The sequence below is a fragment of the Phacochoerus africanus genome, chromosome 3 (assembly GCF_016906955.1).
Source record: "Phacochoerus africanus isolate WHEZ1 chromosome 3, ROS_Pafr_v1, whole genome shotgun sequence".
NCBI classification, from domain to species: domain Eukaryota; kingdom Metazoa; phylum Chordata; class Mammalia; order Artiodactyla; family Suidae; genus Phacochoerus; species Phacochoerus africanus.
The window spans coordinates 38,565,964-38,593,634 of NC_062546.1; the positions used below are offsets into that span (position 1 = coordinate 38,565,964).

Below are 27,671 nucleotides of genomic sequence, written 5' to 3' on the forward strand. Positions count from 1 at the left end.
TGCAGTTGATCACACAGTCATCTTCCTTCTCTTCCTTGGAAGAAACCACTGTACCAACCAGCTTTGTGAAATAACCAAGAAAGCAGACAGGGGCCAGGAGGCACATGTGTGTACATGTACCACGTGACCCTAAGGTGGAGTTGGGAGAGAAAAGACAGAAATAACAAGGATAGTGCCTGAAAGATGCATTCACGTGGGTTTCTCCCCCACCAAATGAAAGAAAATTTTTTTTTCTTTTTTTTTTCCTTTCTTTTTCTGCAGGTAAAGGGAACAAAATGCAGCTAGAGAAATTAGAACAAAGGATTTCCCATCCTTTCGTGGGACTCGCCTCCCCCCACCCCCACCCTCCTCCGCAGTGCCTTGCTGTTTTCTTCCACCTCCCCCAGGACCAGGGAGGCCTGCGATGCCGAGGACTGTCATCTACTCCCATTTCTTTGTCCCTTTGCTTCATCTGGTTGCCCCTGCAGAAGACATGGAGAAACCATTTGTTAAGGATAAGCCATCTCCACAGTTAGAGCATGGAATATCTTTTTTTATGATTTATTTTTTATTTTTTATTATTTTTTAACAGTTATTTCCCCAATACATTTTTTTTTCATACTGTACAGCATGGTGACCCAGTTACACACACATGTACACATTCTATTTTCGCACATTATCATGCTCCATCATAGTGACTAGACATAGTTCCCAGTGCTATACAATAGGATCTCATTGCTAATCCATTCCAAAGGCAATAGTTTGTATCTACTAACCCCAAGCTCCCCAACCACCCCACTCCTTCCAGAAATATCTTTTTAATACAGCCATTTAAATGTGTCTCACCCCTCAAACATGCCTAGAAATATCTTCTTTGACTATCAAAGAGCTTTGGGTGTCTGAGGTATAATTGCTGGCACAGGGGATCTTTAAAAAGCATATAAATCACTGCTAATAAATGCGCACATTTGACAACACACTTCCGCTGATGGGGATGATTAACTCTTCAAAGTACTCTTTGAAAAACCTAATCTTGAGCCAATGTATCTTCCCTTCTTGGCCCTTTCATACACTCCAGTTTCCAGGGCTCATCATGGAAACAAAAATAAGTTACATAATGCTGATTTATGCAAGTCATCCATGGTTATCCTACCACTTTGAGATCTTAAGTATGTATCTGCTGTGTTCTCCACTTGCAAAAGGATGGTTAAGATATCATGCCTTAGAAGAGTCTACACTCTTGATTTTTTTTCAGATTAAAAAAAAATGAGGTGCGATTCACATATAGGGAAATGCGCATATCCTAAGTATACTTCAACCTCTTTTGAGAAATGCATACATTTAACCCACTCCACTACCAAGATATGAAACATTTCCATTGCCCCCCCCAAATTCACTTTTTAATTATTAACCCTGCTTTTGCTGGAACCAACAAATGATCTGATTTCTTGCACCATAAATTACTACATATCTTCAAGGAAGAATTGGAGCTGGTCTCTGAGCTAACTTTCTATTCTAGTGTCCTATGAATCTTAAAAAACAAATACTCTTTGATGTGTGTATGTGCATATAAAAGTAATATGCTGATTGAAGATAATATTTAAAATATTCAAAAATGGATGAGAAAGAATCCTGCATAATTCCTCTATTCAGAGTAACTCCTATAATTATCATTATGGAGGATTTTGTTATATCTTTCATATATATATATACATAATTATAAATTTTAATTTTAATAGTGAAAATTGTGAACATGAAGAAAATTACAGAAATGGTAAAATATACCTAGAATATATTCACTAGCTGCTCCTGTGGCATGCTGAAGTTCCTGAGCAAGGGAATAAACCTGTGCCACAGCAGCTACCCATGCCACTGCAGTGACAGTGCCAGATCCTTAAACCACTTTGCCACAGGAGAACTCTTACATAGATTTAATATTTGCTAACATTTTTCAAATCTCCTTGTGATCTTTATTTTACTTTTAAAAATTACAGATAAATTAATTTACAGATAAAATAAAGCTATTTCTCTTCCTTAGAAGAGAAACTTCATAAAAGTTTTTTGGAGTGTAGTTGATTTGCAATGTTGTATTAGTTTCAAGTATATAGCAATGTGAGTCAGTTATATGTATTCATATATATAGCCCTGCTATATGAGTATATATATTCATACATAAATATATATACACACTCATTTTCAGATTCTCTTCCCATAAGATCATTACAGAATATTAAGGAATTCCTTGTGCTGTACTGTAGGTCCTTGTTGATTATTTTCTATATAATGGTGTATATATGTTAATCTCAACTCCAATTTATTCTTCCCCCCAGTATTTCACCCTTGGCGACTGGCCATAAATTTGTTTTTGAAATCTGTAGGTCTGTTTCTAGATTGTAAATAAGTTCATTTATATCATTTTTAACTTGTTTCCACATATAAGTGATCTCATGTGATATTTGTCTTTGTCTGATTTACTTAGTATGTAATCTCTAGGCCCATCTATGTTGCTGCAAATGGAATTATTTCATTCTTTTTTTTATATCCGAGTAATACTTCATTGTAGATATATACCACATCTTCTTTAGTTATTCTCTATTGATGGAAATTTAGGTTGCTTCCATGTCATGGCTATTGTAAATAGTGTTGCAGTGACCATTAGGGTGCATGTGTTTTTATGAATTATGATTTTCTCAGGATATATGCCCAGGGGCGGGATTGCCAGATCATATGGTAGTTCTATTTTTAGTTTTTTAAGGAATCTTCATATTGTTCTTCATAGTGGTTGTGCTAATTTACATTTTCACCAACCTTGTAGGAGGGTTCTCTTTTCTCCACACATTTCCAGCATTTATGGATGACCATTCTGATCAGTGTGAGGTGATACTTTATTGTAGTCTTGATTTGCAATTCTCTAATAATTAGTGATGTTGACCATGTTTTCATGTGTTTTTTTAGCCATTTGTATGTCGTCTTTGGAGAAATTTCTATGTATATCTTCTAACCATTTTTTCATTAGGTTGTTTTTTTTTGATATAATGCTGTATGAGATTTTTGTATATTTTGAAGTAATCCCTTGTTGGTCACACCATTGGCAAAGATTTTTCTCCTATTCTGTGGGTGGTCTTTTCATTTTGTTTATTGTTTCCTTTGCTCTACAAAAGCTTTTAAGTTTAATTGGGTCTCATTTGTTTATTTTTGTTATTTTCATCACTCTAGGAGATGGATCCAAAAAGATATTGCAGTGATTTATGTCAAAGAGAGTTCTGCCTATGTTATCCTCTAGGAGTTTTATGGTATCTGGTCTTACATTTAGGTCTTTTATGGATTTTGAATTTATATTTTGTGCATGTTGTTAAAGAATGTTCTAATTTCATTCTTTTATATGTAGCTGTCGAGTTTTCCCAGAACCTCTTATTGAAGAGGCTGTCTTTTCCCCATTGCATATCCTTGCCTCCTCTGTCATAGATTAGTTGACCACAGGTGCATGGGTTTATTTCTGGGCTTTCTATCCTGTTCCTTTGATCTATATATCTGTTTTTGTGCTGGTGCCATATTGTTTTCACTACTGTAGTTTTGTAGTACAGTCTGAAAGTATCCCAGCTCCATTTTTCTTTCTCAGGATTGCTTTGACTATTCAGGGTCTTTGGTGTTTCCATACAGATTTTGAAAATTTTTCTTTACTTCTGTAAAAAAATGCCATTGGTAATTTGATAGGGATTGCATTCAATCTGTAGGTTGATTGCCTTAGGTAGTAGTCATTTGGATAATATTGATTCTTCCAATCCAAGAACATGGTATATATCTTCTCTTTCTGTCATCTTCAGTTTCTTTCATCAGTGTCTTATAGTTTTCAGAGTATACGTTTTTTGCCTCCTTAGATAAGTTTTTTTCTAGGTATTTAAATTTTTTTGGATGCAGTGGAAAAAGGAAGTGCTTTTGCTTCTGATCTTTCATTATTCATGCATACAAATGCAAGAGATTCCTGTGTATGAATTTTTTATCCTGAATTCATTGATGAGCTCTAGTAGTTTTCTGGTAACATCTCTAGGATTTTATATGTATAGTGTTATGTCATCTACAAACAGTGACAGTTTTAATGCTTCTTTTTCAGTTTGGATTCCTTTTATTTCTTTTACTTCTCTGATTGCTGTAGCTAGGACTTCCAAAACTATGTTAAACAAAAGTGATGAGAGTGGACATCCTTGTCTTACTCCTGATCTTAGCCGAAATGCTTTCAGCTTTTCACCACTGGGAATGATGTTACCTGTGGGTTTGTCATAGAAAGGCTTTTTTATGTTGAGGCAGGTTCCCTCCATGCTCACTTTCTGGAGAGTTTTTTTTTAATGTATAAATGTATATTGAATTTTATCAAAATCTTTCTCTGCATCTATTGAGATGATTGTATGGTTTTTATCCTTTAGTTTGCTAATGTGGTGAGTCATACTGATTAATTTTCAGATATTCAGGAAACCTTATATCCTTGGAATAAATCCCACTTGATCATGGTGTATGATCCTTTTAATTTATTGTTGAATTTGGTTTGCTAGTATTTTGTTGAGGATTTTCACATATATGTTCATCAGTGATATTGGCTTGTAATTTTCTTTTCTTGTGGTATCTTTGATGGGTTTTGGTATCAGGGTGATGGTGGCCTCATCAGATGTGCTTGGGAGTGATATTTCCTCTGCAATTTTTTGTAAGAGTTTCAGAATTATAGGTGTTAACTCTAAGTGTTTAATAGAATTCATTTGTGAAGCCGTCTGGTCCTGGACTTATTTGTTGGATGCTTTTAATCACAGTTTCAATTTCAGTACTTATGATTGGTATGTTCATCTTTTCTATGTCTTCCTGGTTCAGTCTTGGAAGATCATACCTTTCTAAGAATTTGTCCTTTTCTTCTAGGTTGTCCATTTTATTGGCATATAGTTGCTTGTAGTAGTCTTTTATGATCCTTTCTGTTTCCATGGTGTGAGTTTTCCTTTTTCATTTCTACTTTTAGTGATTTGAGACCTCCCCCCTTTTTTCTTGATGAGTCTGGCTAAAGGTTTATCAATTTTGTTTATCATTTAGTTTCATTGATAAACTTTTAGTTTCATCGAACTTTTCTATTGTTTTCTTTCTAATTCATTTATTTCTTCTCTGATCTTTAGTATTTATTCTCCTAATTTTGGGTTTTGTTTATTCTTTCTCTAGTTGCTTTAGATGTAAGGTTAGGTTGTTTATTTCTTGTTTACTGAGGTAAGATTTTATTGCTATAAGTATCCCTTTTAGAACTGCTTTTGCTGTGTCCTATAGGTTTTGGATTGTTGTCTTTTCATTGTCATTTGTCTCTAGGTATTTTTTTTTAATTTACTTTTTGATTTCCTCAGTGATCCATTTGTTGGTTAGTAACATATTTAGCTTTTACTTATTTTTTACAGTTTTTTTCTTGTAATTGATTTCTTATCTCATAGGGTTATGATCAGAAAAGATGCTTGATATGATTTAAATTTTCTTAAATTTACTGAGTCTTGATTTTTGCCCAGGATATGATCTATCCTAGAGATGTTCCATGTGCACTTGAGAAGAATATGTACTCTGCTGCTTTCAGATGGAATGTGTTATAAGTATCAAATTAAGTCCATCTGGTCTAAGTGTTATTTAAGGCCTATGTTTTCCTTATTGATTTTTTTGTCTGGTGGATGATCTGTCCATTGATAGAAATGAGGTGTTAAAGAGAACAAAAGAAAGGAAGAAAATTGTGTTACTGGTAATTTCTTTTATGACTGTTAGCATTTGCGTTATGTATTGAAGTGCATATATATTTACAATTGTTATATCTTCTTCTTGGATTGATACTTTCGTTATTATGTAGTGTCCTTCTTTGTCTCTTGTAACAATAGTTATTTTAAGGTCTATTTTGTCTGATGTGTATATTGGTACTCCAGTTTTCTTTTGATTTCTATTTGCATGGAATATCTTCTTCCACCCTCTTATTGTCTTTTATTTTTATTTTTTCAGGGCTGCACCTGTGGCATATGGAAATTCCCAAGTTAGGGGTCAAATCAGAGCTGCAGCTGCCAACCTACACCACAGCCATGTGGGATCCGAGTCACTTCTGCAACCTATACCACAGCTCCTGGCAATGCCGGATCCTTAACCCATTGAGCAAGGCCAGGGATCGATCCCACATCCTCATGGATACTAGTCAGGTTTTTTACTGCTCAGCCACAGTGGGAACTCTGTTCCTCTCACTTTCAGTTTGTTGTTGTGTCCCTAGATTAGAAGTGAATCTCTTGTAGATAGCATATATATGGGTGTTGCTTCTGTATCCTTGAAGCCAGTCTGTGTCTTTTGGTTGAAACATTTAGTCCATTTGCATTTAAGATAATTATTGAGGAGTTCCCATTGTGGCTCAGTGGAAATGAATCTGACTAGTGTCTATGAGGATGCAGGTTTGATACCTGGCCTCACTCAGTGGGTTAAAGATCCAGCATTGCTGTGAGCTGTAGTGTAGGTTGCAGACATGGCTCAGATCTGGCATTGCTGTGGTTGTGGCATAGGCCACTGGCTACAGCTCTGATTCAACCCCTAGCTTGAGAACCATGGATTCAGTCCTAAAAAGCAAAAAAAGAGATAATTTTTGGTATGTATGTTCTTATTGCTATTTTGTTAATTGTTTTAGTGTTGCGTTTGGATTGCTTTGTGTGTGTGTGTGTGTGTGTATACTATAGTTTTTTTTTTGGTTTGAAATTCCCCTGAGGTTTTGATATAACAGTCTCCATATATACAAGGTCGTTTTAAGTTACTGTTGTCTTAATTGCAAATACATTTCCAATATCCTGGATTTGTCCTCTTACCATGACTGCTGGTTTTGATATCATATTTGTGTTTGGATGATTTCTTACCTGTACTGTATGTTTGCCTTTACAGGTGATCTTTCTCATTCATTATTTTCTTATTTCTAGTTGTGGCCTTTTCTTTTCTGCCTAGAGAAGTTCCTACAGCCTTTATTGTAAAGCTGGTTTGGTGGTGGTGAATCCTCTTAGCTTTTGCTTTTCTGTAAAACTTTTGCTTTTCTGTAAAACTTTTGCTTTTCTGTAAAGTTTTGCTTTCTCTGTTGAATCTGAATAAGAGCATTGCTGGGTAGAGTATTCTTAGTTGTAAGTTTTTCCCTTTCATCAATTTAAATATATCATGCCACTCCCTTATGGCCTGCAGAGTTTCTGCTGAAAAACAGCTAATAACCTTGTGGAGACTCCCCTGTATATTATTTGTTGCTTTCTCCTTGTTTATTATTTTTTGTTTTTAATTTTGGTCAGTGTGATTAATAGGAATCATCGTGTTCCTCTTTGGATTTATCCTGTATTGGACTCTCTGCACTTTTGAAATTGAGAGACTGTATCCTATTCCATGTTAGGGAGGTTTTTGGCTATAATATCTTCAAACATTTTTTAAGGCACTTTCTCTCTCTCTTCTCCTTCTCATACCCTTAAATGTGAATGTTGGTGCATTTAATATTGTTCCAAACGTCTCCAAGACTGTTCTCACTTCTTTTCATTCTTTTTTCTTTATTTTGTCCTGTAGCGATGATTTCCACCACTCTATTTTCTGGCTCACTTATTTGTTCTTCTGCCTTATTCTGCTATTGATTCCTTTTAGTGTATTTTGTATTTGTTCTTGTATTGTTCATCTTTATATCTTCTAGCTCTTGTGAAACACTTCTTGTATCTTCTTTGTATATGCCTCTGTTCTGAGATCTTGGATCATCTTTACTATCATTACTCTGAATTCTTTTTCAGGTAGTTTGTCTATCTCCACTTAGTTATTCTTCTGAGTTTTTATTTTGTTCTTTCACCTGGAATATATTTCTCTGATGTTTCATTTTGTCTAACTTTTTGTATTTATGGTCTCCTTTCTGCAGCTGCAGAATCATAATTCCTCTTGCTTCTGGTGTCTGTCCCCTAGTTGGTAAGGTTGGTCCAGGGGCTTGTTCAGGCTTCCTGGTGGGAGGGACTGGTGTTTGAGCATTGGTGGTGGAGCTTGTATTGTCACTCCTGTGGGCAGGGCTGTGTCACATGGTGTGTTTAGAGGTGGCTATGAGCTCAGTATGACTTTAGGCAGCCTATCGGGTGGGGGTGGGGCTGTGTTCCTACTTGGTCTGCTGTGTTTCAGCCCTGGAGCCTGCAGGCTGTAGGGTGGTTTCAGGTCTCTGTAACAAAATGGTGACATCTAGTAAAGTTCACACTGATAAATATTCCCTGAGGCCTCTGCCGCCAGTGTCCTTACCCCTACAGTGAGCCACTCCCAACACCCACCTCTTCTGGAGACCCTCCAAGACACACAGGTCTAACCTAGGCTTCTATGAAGTCACTGCTTTTTTCTGGGTCCCAGTGCACATGAAACCTTGTATGTGCCCCACAGTAGAGTCTCTATTTCCCCCATTCCTGTAGAGCTCCTACATTCAAGCCCCACTGGCCTTCAAAGAAAAATACTCTGGAGGCTCTTCCTCTTAATGCCAGAACCTCAGGCTGAGAGCCTTGCTCAGAACTCTCCCTCCTGTGGGAAAACTTCGGTGATATAATTATTTTCCTACCTGGAAGATATGGGATTTGATTAAATGATGAAGGTGCCCCTCCTATCATCTTGTTGTGGCCTCTTTTCTTTGAATGTAAAATCTCCTTTTTGGTAGGTTCTAATCTCTTTTTCTTGAAGGTTGTTCAGCAATTTAGTTGTGATTTTGGTGTTTTCATAAGAGGAAGTGAGGTCAGTTTCCTCCATTCTGCCATCTTATCTGGAATTGATGAGCTGCTTTTAGTTTGGATTCTTGCTGCTTCTTTCCTCAGCATATGCCTTGATGGGGTCCACAGGTCCTTACCCCCTTGATATGGGGTCTACAAGTACAGCAGCCCTTGAGTGCTCCTGGAACAGTGGGGGCAGCACTTGGAACCTGCTCATGGGTCTTATAGTGGCAGCCCATGCCCACCTCTGGAGTCCACAATGGTCTAGCAGTTCATGCCTGCCCCTAGAGCTCCTGCAGGCAGTGTCCTATTGTCTGAGAGGGCACACAAGGAAAGACGTTCTTATGGTGGTCCTGCCCTTCTCCTCACATGCCCATCAACAATGGCATCTTGCCCCTCTTAATGGGCTAAGCTTCTTCTGAGTACATCTTCAGGTGCCAAAGTTCAGCCTCTTCAGGCTATCTCTGCATAACCAACCCCAGTCCTTTCTCTGGGTCTGGCCTCTGAAGCCCAAACTTTAGCACCCACCCTCCACTAGCAGAGATGGATGAACATTTCAGGCTGGGGAGCATAGGCTGCATTGTCAACCTTTTGTGCAGGTTACTCCCCACATTTCCTCTCACAAGCCAGCTGTTGCATTCTCCTCCTAGGTTCTGAAGCTCCCCCTCTGACCAGGCTGATCTCCCTACCAGTGAGGATACTTACCAATGTGCAGGAACCTTTCCTCCTTTACAGCTACCTCCCTAGAGTGCAGGCCACATGCCAGTTCATTCTTTCTCTTTTTTTATCCTTTTGTCCTATCCAGTTACATGGAGGTTTTCTTGCCCTTTCAGAAGTCTGAGGTCTTTTCTGCTGGCATTCAGGAGATGTTCTGTGGGAATTATTCCACTTGTAGAAGTATTTTTAATGTTTTTGTGGGAGGAGGTGAACTTCATGTCCTATTCCTCTGCTATCTTGATCCCATTCCCCCAGTAGCTTTTAGAGAAAAGGAATGTGAGTAGCAAATCTGCCTTTTTTTTTTTTCCTGAAAATGGTGGGTGCATTTTTTTTGTAAATGATAGTGATTTTGAAGAACTCAATGTTGACAATTATTTTTATTCATGTTTTGAAGACTCAATTATTCTATTGCCTTCTGATCTAAATTCTTGATCTTGTGAAGCCTGCTATCTTATTTCTTTAGATGAGTTCTCCTTTATCTCTGTTTTCATTTTTTTTCTCTTTGTTTCTGGTGTTATGCAGTGCTTAAGTTTGAATTTATTTGAAATATGTCCTTCTTGTAATTTATTATTCTTTTAACTTAAAATTTATGAACTTTTATTAATGCAGGGAAAACCTCACTAGTATCTTCCAACTACTACTGACTGTTTCCTTTCAGGACTCTTATTGAACACAAAATATCTTGGTTATTCTCCTTCCATCCCTAGGTCTTCTCATGTGCCATTTATGTTACTACATATTCACTGGCTTTTTCCAAATTTTTTAGTTTGCTCTTTTATTTATCTACTTTTTATCTGTCACTTAAATGTATTTATTTCATAAAATCTTTAAAATGTTCTATTCTCTCAAGTTCTCATAGTGATAATTATCCTATAATTTTTCCTATCAACTCTCACTTATGATGGATCATTTCCTTATGTGTTTTGTAAGTCTTGAAATTGTGAACTCATCTTTAGAAATTTATTTCTTCTGTAGGAATTCCAAGGGATGATTTTACATTTCCATTTGCTAACTCTACCAGGGATAAAACTGCATGACTTTGAATGGCATGAAAATTTGTGTTTCAGTTGCATGGTGCATTCATGTTTTCTACTTATCATGGGAGCCTTTTTCTTTCCCCAGGCAGCACCCTAGCAGACTCGTCTCCTTGTTAATTTCTTGAGCTGAGAATCCCAGATTTATATATGTAGAGGTATCCATTTCAGCTCCTTACCTTGAATGGCCCAAGGTCCTAGATGGGCATAAAAACCTATCTCTGCAACAACAACCCAACTGCAGCCTTCGGAGCTTCTGCATCTTCAGCTCACCAGATTATTGCTTTGTTTTTCAAATTCTTCTTCATTTCTGACCTCAGCTTTCATGTCAGTTGAGCTATGTATTTTAGAACATTTTTGTTACAGTTTATTTCTCACTTCTAAACATTTGCATTGAAAGGGGTTCTGCTTTACAGCACCTGTTCAGTCACCTATTACTATAAAACAAGTCACTCCAAAGCATCAATCAACTCAGGATTTATTATTTCTCACAATTCTCTAATCTGGCCTGGGCTCAGCTGGGCAGTTCATATGTTCTAGGTGGCATCCAATTAGGGCCAGAATATCAAAAATGCCCTCTGTTTCCTGAATCTCTCTTGATATGTCCTTCCTCATTCTACAGCACAGCTTGAGCTTCTTACAGGGTGGCCAGATTCCAAAATTCAAGCATTCTGAGAGCACAAAAATGGCAGTTACAAAGCCATTTAAAAGCCCAAACTGGAAGCCACATTTGCTATGTTTCTTTAGAACCAAAGGTTCAGATTCCATAACCATCTTTCCATGCCCTCAAATACTTGTTGAAAAATTATTTTTACATTTGCACAGTGTTCTATGGATTCATTGAATTGTTCCCCATTGTCATTTATATCCCTGATTTTTTTACAATTATAAATTACACACCAAAATTCTTGTGTTATGTCTTTGAATGCTGTAATTCTAATTCTATTGCATTTCTTTAATTTCCTTGGGGGTATGATGCACAGAACTAAAGCTTCTTTCTTCCTGTTGAACTACCAGATAACCTCTACAAACCCAGCTGCATAAATATTGCTGCAGGAAATGATGAAGTTCCTTGTTCTCTGTGACAACTATGTTCAGAAACACACTATTATTTAGGGAACAGTACAGTGTCATCAAATAACATTGTGCTCAAGGTATTTGAGCTTCCACTGATCTACTAAGTGATCCTGTGTAAGTCACTTCTTCCTAGAGTTTAGTTTCTTTAATTTTAAACTTTTAAGTTTCAACAACTTATACATTTGGGTAAATGTACATAGATTCATGTTTATGGCCAAGGAAAATATTTTGATGTTAACCAAGGAAAACATACTTATTTTAATACTTCATCCAGATATTGATCACACAGAAAAATAATAGTGTCTGTAAGAAAAAAATCTAGACAAGCAGTCTATAGTTTGTTGGCAGCAAAAGGTAAAGCAATACTGAGGAACCTGCATTTAAATCATTTAGGTTTAGTCTCACTTCATTACTTTCTAATGGAAACTTCTCTACTGTATCATTTCTACAGCTTATAGCAGGATAATTTTAAATAGCTGAACAAAGTTAAAAAAAAATGCTTGTAAGTCCATGTTTGAGTGAGTTTATATTTTTTAGCAGACCTATGCTATACATGTATTGCCCAAATGCTATTATATTTAGTTTTAAATTATGTTCAGACCATGATGGGAAAGAATTCCTGCTGTGGCACAAAGGGATTGGCAGCATCTTAGGAGAGCTGGGATGCACATTCGATCCTGGACCTGGCACAGTGGTATCGCTGCAGCCGTGGCTTAGGTCACAACTGTGGCTCGGATCTGATCCCTGGCCTGGGAATGCCATAGGCCTCTGGGCAGCCAAAACAGAACAAACAAAACAAAAAAAACCCATGATGAGAAGACAGCTGCTTGCTTTCACATATTTTCAAACTTTTATCAATCATGATGCTGGAGCTTGAGTCTAGTGCCACATAGACCTCTAGGAGAGTACAGAGCCTTCAGCAAAGATGCATTGAGAATGACAGAAAAATGTTGCCTGCCATATATGAGCACCCAATGGTGATCCCTGAAGGGACTCAAGATGGGAAAGCACAGGCTCCTGGTCCTAAATAGCTAAGGTGCATATGAAAGAAATGATTTTGATTATCCCAGACTCTTGAATCTTCTCATATATAGAAAAACACTAAATTCATTAACTTGAGATGTCTGCTTTTCTTTAATTAATAGTAAACTTTTGATGTTCTGACTACCTGGTCTTTGCTGCAAAAATCCTATATGTCCTGGCTCCTCCTTTGCATCTTTGGAGTGGTCCCTCAGAGCTTTCTCAGAGCCTACCCTCCAGGCCTGAAGTCCTCTGAAAATCCTCCAAAAAAACCATCATTCTCAATTTTTAGGATGTGCATTTTTTTTTCCAGTTGGCAATTTTGGTGACCAAATGAAGGAGACTTCACCTGAACTCTACAAGGACCCAGAACTTGGTGGTAGCAGAGGCCTCTTGGGCCCAACCACTTCCTCAGAGAGCCCAAATGAGGAGGTCTCTTCTGGTTCTCAGATCTCCTATTATTGGTCGATGATACTAAACTTTATTCAGTAATATTATACCCCTCTCTGTAGGGGCAGATTATTTTTGAAACTTAGTTTCAACAAGAGGTACCTGGGTTATCCTCAGTTTAAAGACTGGGAAGATCTGGCTCTGTTGAAAGACAGAGTAGGGTTGGATTGGGTAATTAGAGGAAAGAGTGGCCTGTCATTTTCCGTTGAATTGGCTACCTTTATAGAATTCGTCAAAATAAAACCGAAATCTTATGAGAGGTTTCAACTCTGAAGAAGGGGACATCTCCTCTCAGCCAACAACGGCTTTCTCAGGTAACTGAGAAACTTATGAGTATGGTGGAGGCAAGTCCTCATCTTGTGCAGCTGTCCCTATAAGGAAACCTACTCATTTTAACTAAAGCTTGCACTGCCAGGGATACATAAGAGGGGGCTGAAATGATTCTGGGGTTAAACCCAGAGGAGTTACGCTCACAAGCAGCTCATTGACCCACCGCTCGATTATCACTAGTGATTTTATTTTGACAAATCAACCTCTGAATGGGGAATAACACTTTCAAGACGAAAGAAAAAGGAATGACAGATGGTAAGCCTCCAACTAATACCCCAGCAAGGTATGCACAAAACTTAGGCCTATAAACACTCAACTAATTGGGAATTAAAGGAAAATTTCCTCTGAAAATGACAAGGAATGGGGCTCTTCTATTGCATATGAAGTTAAAAACAAACAAACAAACAAAAAACACCTGGCTTGATAAAAACATCTTTTCAGAATTCTAACCTTAAAGAAACAAGTCTTTCTAGGGGTAACTTGCTTTTCTCCTCCTGTGTCTTTCAAATGTAAATATTCTGCCTGATCCTCTTCAGGCATTTATGTGTATGTATGTTGGGTGTTTTCTACTACCCAAAATGTACATATGGTGTACATTTGGTAGCAAATCGAATAGACTGAGATTCTAGCTGTGCTGATTCTCAGGGGCTTTTGCCACTGATCCTTTGCATGATGAAGGCCTTTATTTTCTTACACTATTTTGGAGAGTAAACTTTCTGAATCTTGTTTAGGTGGTATTTTTCACACTCTTTGCTGGGGAATCTTCTTGGGAAGGCTCTTGCATCTTACTGGTTTGAGTCACTATTCAGATCTATCTCATGAATGGCCAGATGATGGATCCTTTATATTAGAGAAACTTCTAAACTGGTCAATTTTTAGAGTGCTCTCATTATAAACAACTGTTTTTACTGGTATCTAATTTATTTAATACATATTTATATACTATATTTTAGGAGTTTTTTATATATTTTATGTATTTTACAAATATATTTATCAATTTATTATCTCTCTATATAAGGCTGTAAGAATATTATACTGAGATTTCTGGCCGAGAATTACATGGGGCAACAGTTAGGCCAATTAATTAGTCAAGTTAAAAGATTGACAAAAGGGCCTGAGTTCCTTGTCTCAGTCCTTCAATGGGGATCCCAGAGTCTTTTATATAAAAATATTTAAAATGGGCCAGGGATAAAAAGAAAGTTTCTAGAACTCCTTGCAAGACTAAGACTTGTTGATTGGGTCTTCGTGGAAACTAAAATTAAATATGTAAAAGTTGTTAAGATTGAGATCAATGTCTATAAAATTTGGTATATTTAAATGTGCTTTTTCTAGGATGGTTACATCTCTTTTGCTAATTAACACTGTGGGATAGACATGTTTCACTGGGGAATGCTTCCCCTGCTTGGTATTATAAGACAGGACGTATAGATCTGCCCTTCAGGAAATCATAAACATACTAAAGGAAACCAGTAGGGTTACCTGAGCCGTACAATATAAAGTAAAACCTGGAAACTAATACTCAGGCGCTAACAAAAATCATAGTAATAATGTTACTCTGGGTTTAACTCGAGCACTCAGAAAGCAGGCCTTGATGAATACTTTACGCAAGCTTTGGAAGGCCTAAGTTGAACACTAAAGTCCTAGAACAAAGAACTCTTAAATTTCAATTAAGTTGGAAATCTTCTCACGGAAGAGCAAATTAAAGAAAACAGAGTAGGGCAAATCAATTTTTAAATATCATTTAGGTGACAAACCAGTTCTTTCAGTAATGAAAAGCAACTCTCTTTGCCTTGCAAATCTGTATAAATCAGAAGTGTAAATACAGCCCACACTGACCTGAGACTGAGCCTAATTAGCTCAATCAAGTAGAACCTGACACTGAGGTGGCCTTTTAAAACTCAAACTGTTATCGACTGCAAGTCTGTATGCCTGATGCCCAGTGAGGCCAAACTGAAGCATCAGAGTTTGGAACAGATTAAGGTTTATTGCAGGGCCAAGCAAGGAGAATGAGTTACGCTCAAAACCCCCACACCCCCCAATGGCTTTCAGGAAGAAGTTTTTAATAGGCAAAATTCTAGGTGAGGGCTGCAGGGTGTGTGACTTTCTTCTGATTGGTGGTGAGGAATCGCATGCTCTGCCCGAAGTTACTGTCCTCCACCGGGTTGGGGGCCTTTGTTCTTTCAGAAGAGCTCAAAGATATTTACTGTTCTGCACACTCCTTGAGGAGAAACCAGAACCCGACTTTAATCACTGAACTTTTTTTTTTTTTTTTTTTTGCTTTTTAGGACAGTACCTGCTGCATGTGGAAGTTCCCAGGCTAGGGGTCAAACCAGAGCTGCAGTTGCCGGCCTACACCATAGCCACATGGGATCCAAGCCATGTCTGTGACCTACACCACAGCTCATGGTGACACAGGATTGCTTACCCACTGAGACCAGGGATCAAACCGAATAGTCATGGATACTAGTTGGATTCATTTCCACTGCAACACAATGGGAATTCCCAACTGTGCTACTGTTTCTTGAATACTCCTCTTTGTTTTTGCATTCCTTCACTTCCCTGATTAGCTACTGTTTCAGTCTGTTCTTTGGAACTTGAAAGGAGGTTGAAGGGAGCTTATTTTCTACAAACAAGAAATGGGAGACAAGGAAAAGATCTGTACCTGGGAGGGCCCCCACAGGGTCCTGCTAGGTTTCAAAACCATTGGAAAGACCTAATTCATTAACACTTAAGAGTATTAAGAATACAAATCTTGAAATCTTTCCCATAAATAGTAAAGCCTGAGTCATCTGAGCAAGCAACTTTAATTTATTCCAACAATTATTTATAAACTAGTACATTTACATTGTAATACCAAATTCATAGCTAGGTTTTTAAAGTGAAGCTATGAGACCTCTAGTTTTGTATGTTTTATGTCTCTGTACACGTTATGCATGTGAGATATCTCTACCTCTGGATAATATTAAATTTAAAAAAGAGCTCTGTTTAATTGACTTCAAAATGAGTGCTTACAAACTATTTCTAAACATGAAAGAAACTGGCCAGAATGAATTTCAGGTTAACATGACATAGAAAATATTCACTATTAACCTAATATCTGGTATTAAAGCCAGCTTTAGCTTGCTGGTTTAATCAGTATAGACATGTCTTTAACAGTACCTAGGTTTACAGCAAGGCAATGCATGCATGTTATTTCTGTTACAGAGTTTGTTAACAACAACACGAAAAATTAACTTGTGTAATGAACTTCTAAGTAGATTAAATACAGTGAGATAAGAACTTTTGAGTGAACTCTTTAGACATGTTTTGGGAAGTCTACTTAAAAATAACCTCTCCAGTTATTTGGTAACCTGAAATGTTTCAATTGTGTTAAATTAAGTTAAATAACAGAAATTTATTCAAGAGCTTGGTCATTCTCAAGATGCTGAAATATTAATTATTGAACATTGGTTTTTCTTTATAGAGAAACTAAAGGTGTTCAGAACTATGAATAAGTACGTTTGGTGCCATACTGAGATATTTTCTATAAGAAAGCAAATATTTGTAGAAATTACAACTGGTATTTTATGTATGGCAATCTATAGAATGCTAATGTAGAAGTCAGCTCATAATTGCTCACTTCACTAGAAATTAAGGTTTTTAAGAGTTGAGAATTCCAATTTACATATGTAAAGCTAATAGAAATAATAAGGAAGCATTTCAGTATAGTAGCAAAGTAAAACGTGTGTGTTGTAAACAAAAGAAGGTATGAAAGATGGAATTGCATTTTGTTAAGGGAAAGAAAGTAATTTTGTCCTACAGCCGGTTGTTGCAATGGGACAAAAGTAAGGGACAAAATAATATGTATCCGGAAAGGAACCCAAACAAAAGAGTTTTGTGCATGGTCAGGATTGGCTGAATTTAGATTGAATTTAATTAGGTAAATGGATTTTGTTGTTAGCAGTAATCTGGTACAAGAGTGGAGTTTCATAGTCTCTCTCTGTTAAGAGAACAAAGTTTTCTTAGAGTACTGCTTTTGCTAACAGATGGTGTAAGTTTATGGGCTTTTCAATGATGACTTTTTTTTAAAAAATCTTCTTTCACTTTGGTTAAATGAAAAAGTGTTGTCTTGCAGTGACCACTGATCTTATTTGAACAAGTGTTTAAAACTTTTCTGATATTTTTGACAAATGTCTTATCAAGTTTTAATTAAGGTTGTTTTGACTTCCAGCTAACTTTAAAATGCTTCACAGGGCCCCTAAGGCATCTTAGAGAAGAATATCAAACTAATTAGGCTTATGGTTTGCTAAATTCCTTAAGAAATATTGTCAAGTAATTAGAGATGAACCTTAGGTTATGTTTTATGGATAAATGCCATTAATATAGGTATCACAAAATTTACAGGAAATCTGTAAAAAATCTGATGCCTTGGTATATGTCACCAGTCATAATTCTAGTAACTATCTTAAAATGTTATATGTCACGGAAATATCCAAATTTCTTGTCAGTTACCATGTTTAACAATCTAATTACAATGTATTTTAAGTCTTGTCATTTACAGATAACCATTGTTTTACTCTGATATTCTTATAAAATGAAGGACTTCAATAAAATTCATAAAAAGGACTTCTTAAAAATATAATTTTTGATAACTTTTAGATCACTGAACTGGATAAGAAATTACAAAACTCTAATGGAAAACCTGAAGACTTCATCCAAATCATCAGGTACTATTATGGTCAATAATCAGGCATTTTATGAATGTGATTTATAATTTTATAACTTTTCCTGAAATACACTGGGTTTTAATCTTTGTTTTCCCAAAAAATATATTTCCACTTATGCTATGACCCACAATGAATTTATAAAGTATACCTCTGTAAACAAAGATGAAACTTTTACCTTTTTCTTTTTACTGGATCCTTACAGAATTTGGCTTCTCCAGCTGGCTCTCCTGTGGACTTCATGGTTTATTGCAACCAGATTACAACTACTTATACTAATCATTGTTTTAATGTGTTCTCTTTTGTTTCCAAACTATTATGCTTTGGGTCTCTCTCTGCTGTACTGTGACATTATTAATGTTACTAGCTATATTACTTATCCTGGTTTATAAGATTGGCTCTTCCAATACTCGATGTGGAACCAGGTTTCCAACAAAATTAATGATGACACAAATTGATTATAGACATTTTGACACAATTGATCATATATACCTAACTCTATTAAAATAATTGTAATAGGGCAACTCTAGATATGGGAAGAAGCAACAAGGGAAAACATTTCCTGGGGCCATAATAAGAGACTAGTAAAACAGGTGATCTAGAGAATTTTAGACCATCAGCAGGGTCTAATCCCCCCAATTAACACAATGGGTGGCCTATCAACAGAATCTTTTCTTTGATCTAGGAATAAACCTTCCTAGCACTATAGGATAAAACTGGTCAAAACACTTCCCAAATGCTGTTCAAATTTATGACCAAGGAGAAGCCCTATGAATGAAAAATACTGCCTGCTATATACCATCACCTCAGTGGTGAGCCCTGAGGGAACTCAGGATGGAGATAAATGGGTTTCTCACCACCAAGCCTTCAGCTACTGCAGCCACCCCCAACAGTATACCCTGAGAAAGGACTCAGGATGGGAAAGAACTGGCCCTAGATAGCTAAGGTGCATATCAGAGAAACGATTTCAGTGAGCCCAGACTCTTGCGTCTTCTCATACATAGAAATGTGCTAAATTCATTAACTTCAGATATCTGGTTTTCTTTAATTAACAGTAATATTTTGATGTTCAGACTACTGAGTCTTTGCTGCAAAGCTCCTATACATGCTGGCTCCTCCCTTACCTCTTTGGAGAAGTCCCTCAGAAAGCCTCCTGAATAAGAACATAATTCTATACTTTTAGGTTGTGAGAGTGGCAACAGTATCAACACATTTGTGTCTTGCACTGGATGACCCACAATTCATGTATCCCATAGGTTTCTTTTCACAGATAAGCATTTTAAACTAGGAATCAGAATGGTAAACCTGGCTTCTCTGCTCTAATCCTTCTCACTAGCCCTCAAGATACAAAAAAGGGTTACAGATCACTTGTTATTTTAGATATACTTCAGTCTTGCCTGAGCTATTTAGGATGTTAGTCTGGAAAAACACCTAAACATGATATGCCCCAGACATTTATTTTCCTATAGCATTCCCTAAAGCTCATTCAACTCAACAAACCTTTGTGCCAACACACAGGTCCATAGTTATGGGTGGGAGAGGGTAGAACATAAGGCAGGCTTCTATCAGCCCAAACACACTCGAATGTGTTTCACATTCTTCAGGGCACAGATTTAGTGTTATGCTTAAAAACAGATATACTAACAACTCAGCAGGTAGCTTCTGGAAAAGCAATGCTTCAGAATCAGCTTGAGGTTGCTGAAATAATTTGATCACTCCAGGAGAACACAGGGTGAGTGAATAGATGGAAAATGTTGTCAAAGCTCAGAAAACCAGGGTGCTGCATGATCTGGATATGTTGTAGCTTATCTTTTTCCTTTAAAAATGGTGAACTTATAGGAGTAATCACTGTTCTTTACCCAGTGTTATTTAGCACAAAGATTTTTAAAGGTTAGCCTGAGCCATGCTGTGGGACTTGATAGAGCTAAGGGAAATCCAACATGCCTTTTACAAACAGTTCCTATGGCCCGTCGGTTTAATCAATTGAAAAATCTCACCACAAAGGCAACTTACCTATTAGTTAATCTTCTTGGCGACTCTCTGTTGGGTCATTTACACTGTCAACCTGACTATTCATTTCAACTGAACCAGAAAGGAAAACAGAAAGGTTAAATATTTGTTAAACCTAAATCTCTTAAACATATTAAAATGGCCTATGAATCATTACATTACTAATTTGCTATCTTAAACCTCTTTTCAGTTTGTTTTTATTCAAAGATTTGGGAACCATTAGATTTTTACTGGTAGGGCATAGGGAGGGAAGAATTTACTGAATTAATGGAGCTGAGTTGTCATTTCATATGAGGATTTTGGGTTGATATTTTAGGTGTATTTATTACCATCCTTAGGTAAGTTCAAAAGCCTTAACAGAAGTCTAAGAAAATAAAAACAGAACAAAACAGATCCTTAATATGCAGACAGGTAAGTAGCTCCCTCTAAAACAGCCTAAAATGCTTGTAGGCCTGTTTGGTTTGCTATGTTTGCAATTTTGAAATTCAAAACAGATCCTGCAAACTTTTATTTTACTGTGTGTATTGTTTTAGGTAAGCATTTGCATACAAATAGCATGCACAATTAATACTACTGTCCAAAAGTAGCCCAGAGAAGATAAAGCAGACATTCTGGAAATTTTCAAGGGCCAGTATGTTTAATTGGTATTTTAAAGCATCAAAGCCCATATTATAAACTGAGAGACTTAATATACAGATGGACAGTGGCCAGAATATATATAACAACAGAACTCTGACTTCCTCTGCAGCAACCAGCTTGGGCACCTAACCACAGCCTCTGCAAGAAGTAGCTCTGAATGGTCAGGACTTGGTCAGTGATTGCCAGCTTCACTGTATTTTGCTCCATGCTTTCATGTTCCCAAACCAACCAGCTACTTCTAGTTAGCCCAAGTCCAGAATCCCATTGCTGACAACTTCCAATCCAGAGAATGCTTAATGTCTTTGCTTTTTTTAGCTATAAAGTTTCTCTACTTCCTTGCCTGCCTTTAAATGATAATGGCTGACACCCTTGGTATAAAGCTCTGAATAAGTAACCTGTTTGTTCTCCTTTGGGTAGTTCCTCATTTATTTGCACAAAATCAACAGTCTAAATCCCTGTATATTAACCATGAAAACTCAAAGTAAAATAGTAGCAGGTGCTCATTTTCACATTCCAAAGAGATGTGAAAAGGGCAGTGTCATTGTATGGCCTCTCACCCAATAATCTCTCAAGGAGGAAGGTTTTAAAGCAGGTTGCTTTGTTCCTTCTGCAAACTATCCTCAATTTCTAATGATATGTGAACCCACTCCATACCCCAGGTATAATAAACTGGCCAGGTGCAGCAAGTCTACCTATAAAAAAAGAATAATGTGTTTACTTTCCATCCTGGTCTACAATATTATTATAAGTTTGCCCAGTGTGGGAGCATACAAAAGAAAATACAGGACACGCTCTTCCTTCAATACAAGCGTCACTAGTTCCAAAACGTATTAATAAGTATTAGTATGAAAAGTGTTACATGATCAAATCAGTTTGGGAAAAGCAATGTTAAACCATGTTAATAAGTTTCTTTATAGCCGAGACTTCTGAGAGCCTATAATGTGCATGGCAAATCTCCAAGTGAGAACTAAAATTTGGGAAATCAATGTGTGAAATACCTTTTATTCAATGAGCATTGCATGGGCTTGGTATTATTCAGAATATGTCTTGTAGAGAACTAATTAAGAATGATATTTGTAGTGTTCCACCAGGCTGGGGCAGATTTCATTCAACTGAGCATGATTAACAAGGGCTGGCTTTCAATGGATGAATCTGGGGTTTAAAAAATTAATTGCCTAGATAATGCATGCCATTGAGTGAAAAAAATTAGTTTGTATTGAGTGTAAGATAGACTCAAGGATGTATTGTACAACACAGGGAATATAGCCAGTATTTTGTGATAACTAAATGGAAAGTAACCTTTACAATCATATATAACTTTTTAAAATATAAAATTAATTAAAAAAATCAGTTTGTGCAGCCCATACAACCCAGTAACAACAACAATAAAAAACAATCTAATGGAAAAATGGGCCAAAGACCTAAAGAGACATTTCTCCAAGGAAGACATACTGCTGATAGCCAAAAAAAAATATGAAAAGAGGAAAAGATGTTCAAAATTACTAGTTATTAGGTAAATGCAAATCCAAACTACAATGAGTTACCACCTCACCCAGTCAGAATGGCCATCCTGAACAAGTCTACAAATAATATATGATGGAAAGGGTGTGAAAGGAAACCCTCATACACTGTTGGTGGGAATTTAAATTGGTACAAACACTATGGAAAACAGTATGGAGTTCCTGAAAAAGCTAAAAATAGAGTTGCCGTATGATCCAGCCATCCCATTTGTGGGCATATTTCCAGACAAAAGCCTAATTCTAAAAGATGCATGTACCCCTATGTTCACAGAAGCACTATTTACAAAAGCCAAGACATGGAAACATCCTAAATGTGCATTGACAGATGAATGGATTAGGAAGATGTGTGGGGATATATATGTACATGTATATGCATACACACACACAATGGAATGTAATTCAGCCATAAAAAAATGAAATAATGTCATTTACAGCAACATAGATGGACCTAGAGATTATCATATAAGTGAAGTAAATCAGACAAATACCATATGATATCACTTATATGTGGAATCTAAAATACAACACAGATGAACCTATCTATGAAAGAGAAGCAGACTCACAGAGAACAGACTTGTGGTTGCCAGAGGGAAGGGAAGGATTGGAAGTTTGGGATTAGCAGATGCAAACTATTATATATAGGATGAGTGAACAATAAGGTCCTATTATATAGCATAGGGAAACATATTCAGTATCCTATGATAAAATCCTTTTCCACAATGGAAAGGAATATGAAAAAAATATATATGAGGCTAGAAATCAACTACCAAGGAAAAAAATGCAAAAAATACAAATATGTGGAGGCTAAACAATATACTACCAAACACCCAATGGAATACTTAAGAAATCAAAGATGAAATTTAAAAAAATATCTAGAGAAAAATTAAAATAGGATGATCTAAAAAACCTATAGGACACAGCAAAAGCAGCTCTAAGAAGTTTATAGTGATACAAGCTTACCTCAGGAAACAAGAAAAATATCAAAAAAGCCACCTAACCTTTTGCCTAAAGCAACTAAAGAAAGAAGGACAAACAAAACCCAAAGTTATTATAAGGAAAGAAAAAGATAAGAGCAGAAATAAATGAAATAGCTACTAAAAATGACAACAGAAAATATCAATGAAGCTAAAAGCTGGTTCTTTTGAAATAATAAGACTAAAAAAAAAAGATAAACAAAATGGATAATCTTTTAGTCAGATTCATCAAGAAAAAAATTCCCAAGTCAATAAAATGAAAAGCGAAAAAGAAGTTACAAGTGACACCACAAAAATACACAATATTGTGAGACTACTATCAACAACTATATGCCAATAATATGGACAACCTAGAAGAAATGGACAAGTTCTTATAAAGGTACACTCTTTTAAGAATGAACCAGGAAGAAAGAGAAAATATGAACTGACCAATAACAGGTAGTGAAATTGACTCAAATTTTAAAACTCCCAAACAAAAATCCAGGACCAGATGGCTTAACTGGTGAATTCCATCACTTAGATAAGGGTTAATACTTGCTCTTCTGGAACTGTTCCAAAACTTTGCAGAGGAACACACCCAGGCACATTCTATGAGGTCACCATCACCGTGACACCAAAACCCAACAAAGATACCACAAAAAAAAAAAAAATTATAGGAGTTCCCATCATGGTGCAGCAGAAACAAATCTGACTAGGAACCATGAGGTTGCGGATTCGTTCCCTGGCCTTGCTCAGTGGGATCCAGTGTTGTTGCCATGAGCTGTGGTGTAGGTCTTGTACGTGGCTCACATCCTGGTTGCTGTGGCTATGGCAGCTGCAGCTCTGATTAGACCCCTAGCCTAGGGATCTCCATATGCCACAGGTGCATCCCTAAAAAGCAAAAAAAAAAAAAAAATTATACAAGAATATCACTGATATAAAAATCCTCAGCAAAATACTAGCAAACCAAATTCAACAATACATTAAAAAGATCATAACCATGATCAAGTGGGATTTATCACAGGGATGCAAGCTTTCTTCAATATCTGCAAGTTAATATAATACACCACATTAACAAATTAAAGAATAAAAACCATATGATCATCTAACAAATTAAATAATAAAAACCATATGATCATCTCAATAGATACAGAGAAAGCTTTTGACAAAATTCAATATCCAGTTATGATAAAAACTCTTCAGAAAATAGGCATAGGGGGAACTTATCTCAACTAATAAAGGCCATATATGACTAACCCACAGCTAACATCACTCTCAGTGATGAAAAGCTCAAGGCATTTTCTCCAAAATCAAGAACGAGACAAAGATGCTCAATCTCACCACTTTTATTCAGCATATTTTTAGAAGTCTTACAGCCATAGCAATCGGAGAAAAAGAAATAAAGGGAATTTAAATAGGAATAGAAAAAGCAAAACTGTTACTATTTGCACATGACATGATGCTATACACAGAAAATCCTAAACATGCCACCAGAAAACTACTAGAGCTAATCAATGAATTTGATAAAATTTCTAGATACAAAATTGATATACAGAAATTTATTGCATTTCTATACACTAACAATGAAATATCAGAGAAAGAAATTAATGAAACAATCCTATTTACCATTGCATCAACAAAAATAAAATACCTAGGAATAAACCCACCTAAGGATGCAAAAGACCTGTACTCTGAAAACTATAAGGTACTGACGAAGGAAACTGAAAACAACACTAACAGACTGAAATACAACCATGTTCTTGAGTTGGAAGAATCAATAGTGTTAAAATGACCATACTACCCATGGCAATCTATAGACTCAATGCTATACCTATCAAATTACCAATGGGATTTTTCACAGAATTAGAACAAAAACTTTTAAAATTTGTATGAAAACAGAAAAGACCCTGGTTAGCCAAGAAAAATTGAGAGGAAACCCAAACTGGAGGAATCACACTCTCTTGACTTCAGACTATTCTACAAAGCTATAGTCATTAAAACATTATGGTACTAACACAACAGACATATAGATCAATGGAACATGAAAGAAAGTCCAGAAATAAACCCATGATCTTATGGTCAATTAATCTATGACAAAGGAAGCAAGAACATATAATGGAGAAAAGGCAGTCTTTCAATAAGTGGTGCTGGGAAAACTGGACAGCTACATATAGGAGAGTAGGATTGTAACATTCACTAATACCATATACAAAATTAAACTTGGGCTGGATTGGGAAGCTAGATGGGAGACCAGATACTGTGGACCTCCTAGAGGAAAACAGATAAAATGCTCTTTGACATAAATAGCAGCAATATATTTTTGAATATTGTCTCCTAGAATAATGAAAGTAAAAACAAAAATAGGATCTAATTAAACTTAAAAGCATTTGCTTTTTTTTTTTTTTAACTTATTAGGGCTGCATTTGCAGCATATGGAAGTTCCCAGACTAGGGGTCAGATTGGAGCTATAGCTGTTGGCTTACACTACAGCCACAGAAATGCAGGACCTGAGCTGCATCTGCAACCTACACCACAGCTCATGGATCCTTAACCCACTGAGTGAGGCCAGGGATTGAACCTATATACTCTAGGATACTATGTCAGGTTCTTAACCCTCTGAGCCACAACAAAAACTCTAGCTTTTGCTTTTAAGGAAACCATAAAGAAAGTGAAAAAGCAATTTATGAACTAGGAGAAAATATTTGGAAAAATGCTACCGCAAAGGGATTAATTTCCAAAATATACAGATAGATCATACAGCTTAATATAAAAAATCAAACAACCTAATAAACAAGCAGAAAAACTAAATATTTCTTCAAAGAAAACATACAGATGGCCAACAATCAAATGAAAAGATGTTTGATATTGCTAATTATTGGAGAAATTGAATCAAAACTATAAATAGCTATTACCCCAAACCAGTCAGATCAGCCATCACTAAAAAGTCTACAAACAATAAATGCTGGAGAGGGTGCAGAAAAAAGGAACCCTCCTACACTGTTTTTAAGAATGTAAATTGGTGCAGCCACTATGGAGAAGACTATGGAATTTCCTTAAAAAAAAAAAAAAACTAGAGTTACCATATGATCCTGCAGTCCCACCCTTGAGCATATGTTTGGAGAAAACTCTAATTTGTAAAGATACATGCACCTCAATTTTCATAGCAACACTATTTACAATAGCCAAGACATGGAAACATCTTAAATGTCCTTGGACAGATGAATGGATAAAGAAGATTTTATATTTATATTTATAAATTATATATATATATTACTCTGGCATTAAAAATAAGGAAATAATGCCATTTGCAGCAACACGAATGGACCTATAGGTTATGATATTAAGTGAAGTAAGTCAGATAATACAAATACCATATGATATCACTTATATGTGGAATCTAAAAAGATGATACAAACTTATTTACAAAACAGAAATAGACTCACAGACATAGAAAACAAATTTGTGGTTACCAAATGGGAGAGATAAATTAGGAGTTTGGGATTAACATACACACATGACTACTAAATATAAAGTTGATAATCAACAAAGAACTACTGCAGAGCACAGGGAGCTATATTCAATATCTTGTAATAACATATAATGGAAAAGAATCTGAAAAAGAATATATATATGTGTGTGTATATATATATACACTGAAATATTATATATATGCATATATAAACTAACACATTATAAATTAACTACAATTTATTTTTTTATTTTTTATTTTTTTGGTCTTTTTTGCTATTTCTTGGGTGCTCCCTCAGCATATGGAGGTTCCCAGGCTAGGGGTCGAATCGGAGCTGCAGCCACCCGCCTACGCCAGAGCCATAGCAACGCGGGATCCGAGCCGCGTCTGCAACCTACACCACAGCTCACGGCAACGCCGGATCATTAACCCACTGAGCAAGGGCAGGGACCGAACCCGTGACCTCATGGTTCCTAGTCGGATTCGTTAACCACTGCCCCATGACGGGAACGCCAATTAACTACAATTTAAAAAATGGTTAAAACAAAAAAGATTCACTGTTTTTGGGCAAGCCATCTGATATGATACAGTGAGGTGAAGGGATGAAGGTTCAAGAATGAGCTTAGATAAAACAATCCAGAACTCCTCTGAATGCTGAATGGACAAGGATAACAACTGGGCGAGTACCTTTTGCAAAAGTGATGTTTCTGTAAAGTTCACCAGTTAAGACTTCAGGTCAGTTTATCTTTGGAATTACCATTGCCTTGCTACAGTGAGGTAAGATTAAACTGAGGTACCTGCCACTTCTATTAGTTCCCAGCAAAGAATGGGTTTTGAACTTTAACTTGTTCTATCTGAATATGTTGACTCACAGAATAGATAGCTCCCTTAACCCTAGATTATACACAGAATATGTGCTAGGTTTGTCATCTGCATGACTCAAATAGCTCAGAAGCTTACCATCAGGACTTGTAAAGTTTTCTGTGTCACCAGAACCCTTGCTTTTCACAGGAACTCCAGTTGTGTCCTCTTCTTGAGCTGAAAAAGAAA

The 27,671-nt window shown here is 36.4% G+C and overlaps 1 long non-coding RNA gene across 1 annotated transcript; it reads right to left on the reverse strand.

Annotated features, from left to right (window-relative positions):
* Window positions 1–356: 356 nt before the first annotated feature.
* LOC125122840 (uncharacterized) lies at window positions 357–27,671 on the reverse strand. Its single transcript, XR_007133919.1, has 3 exons — window positions 27,582–27,671; window positions 20,044–20,112; window positions 357–461 (listed from the first exon to the last, which is right to left on the reverse strand). It is a non-coding gene; the product is annotated as an uncharacterized LOC125122840 (long non-coding RNA).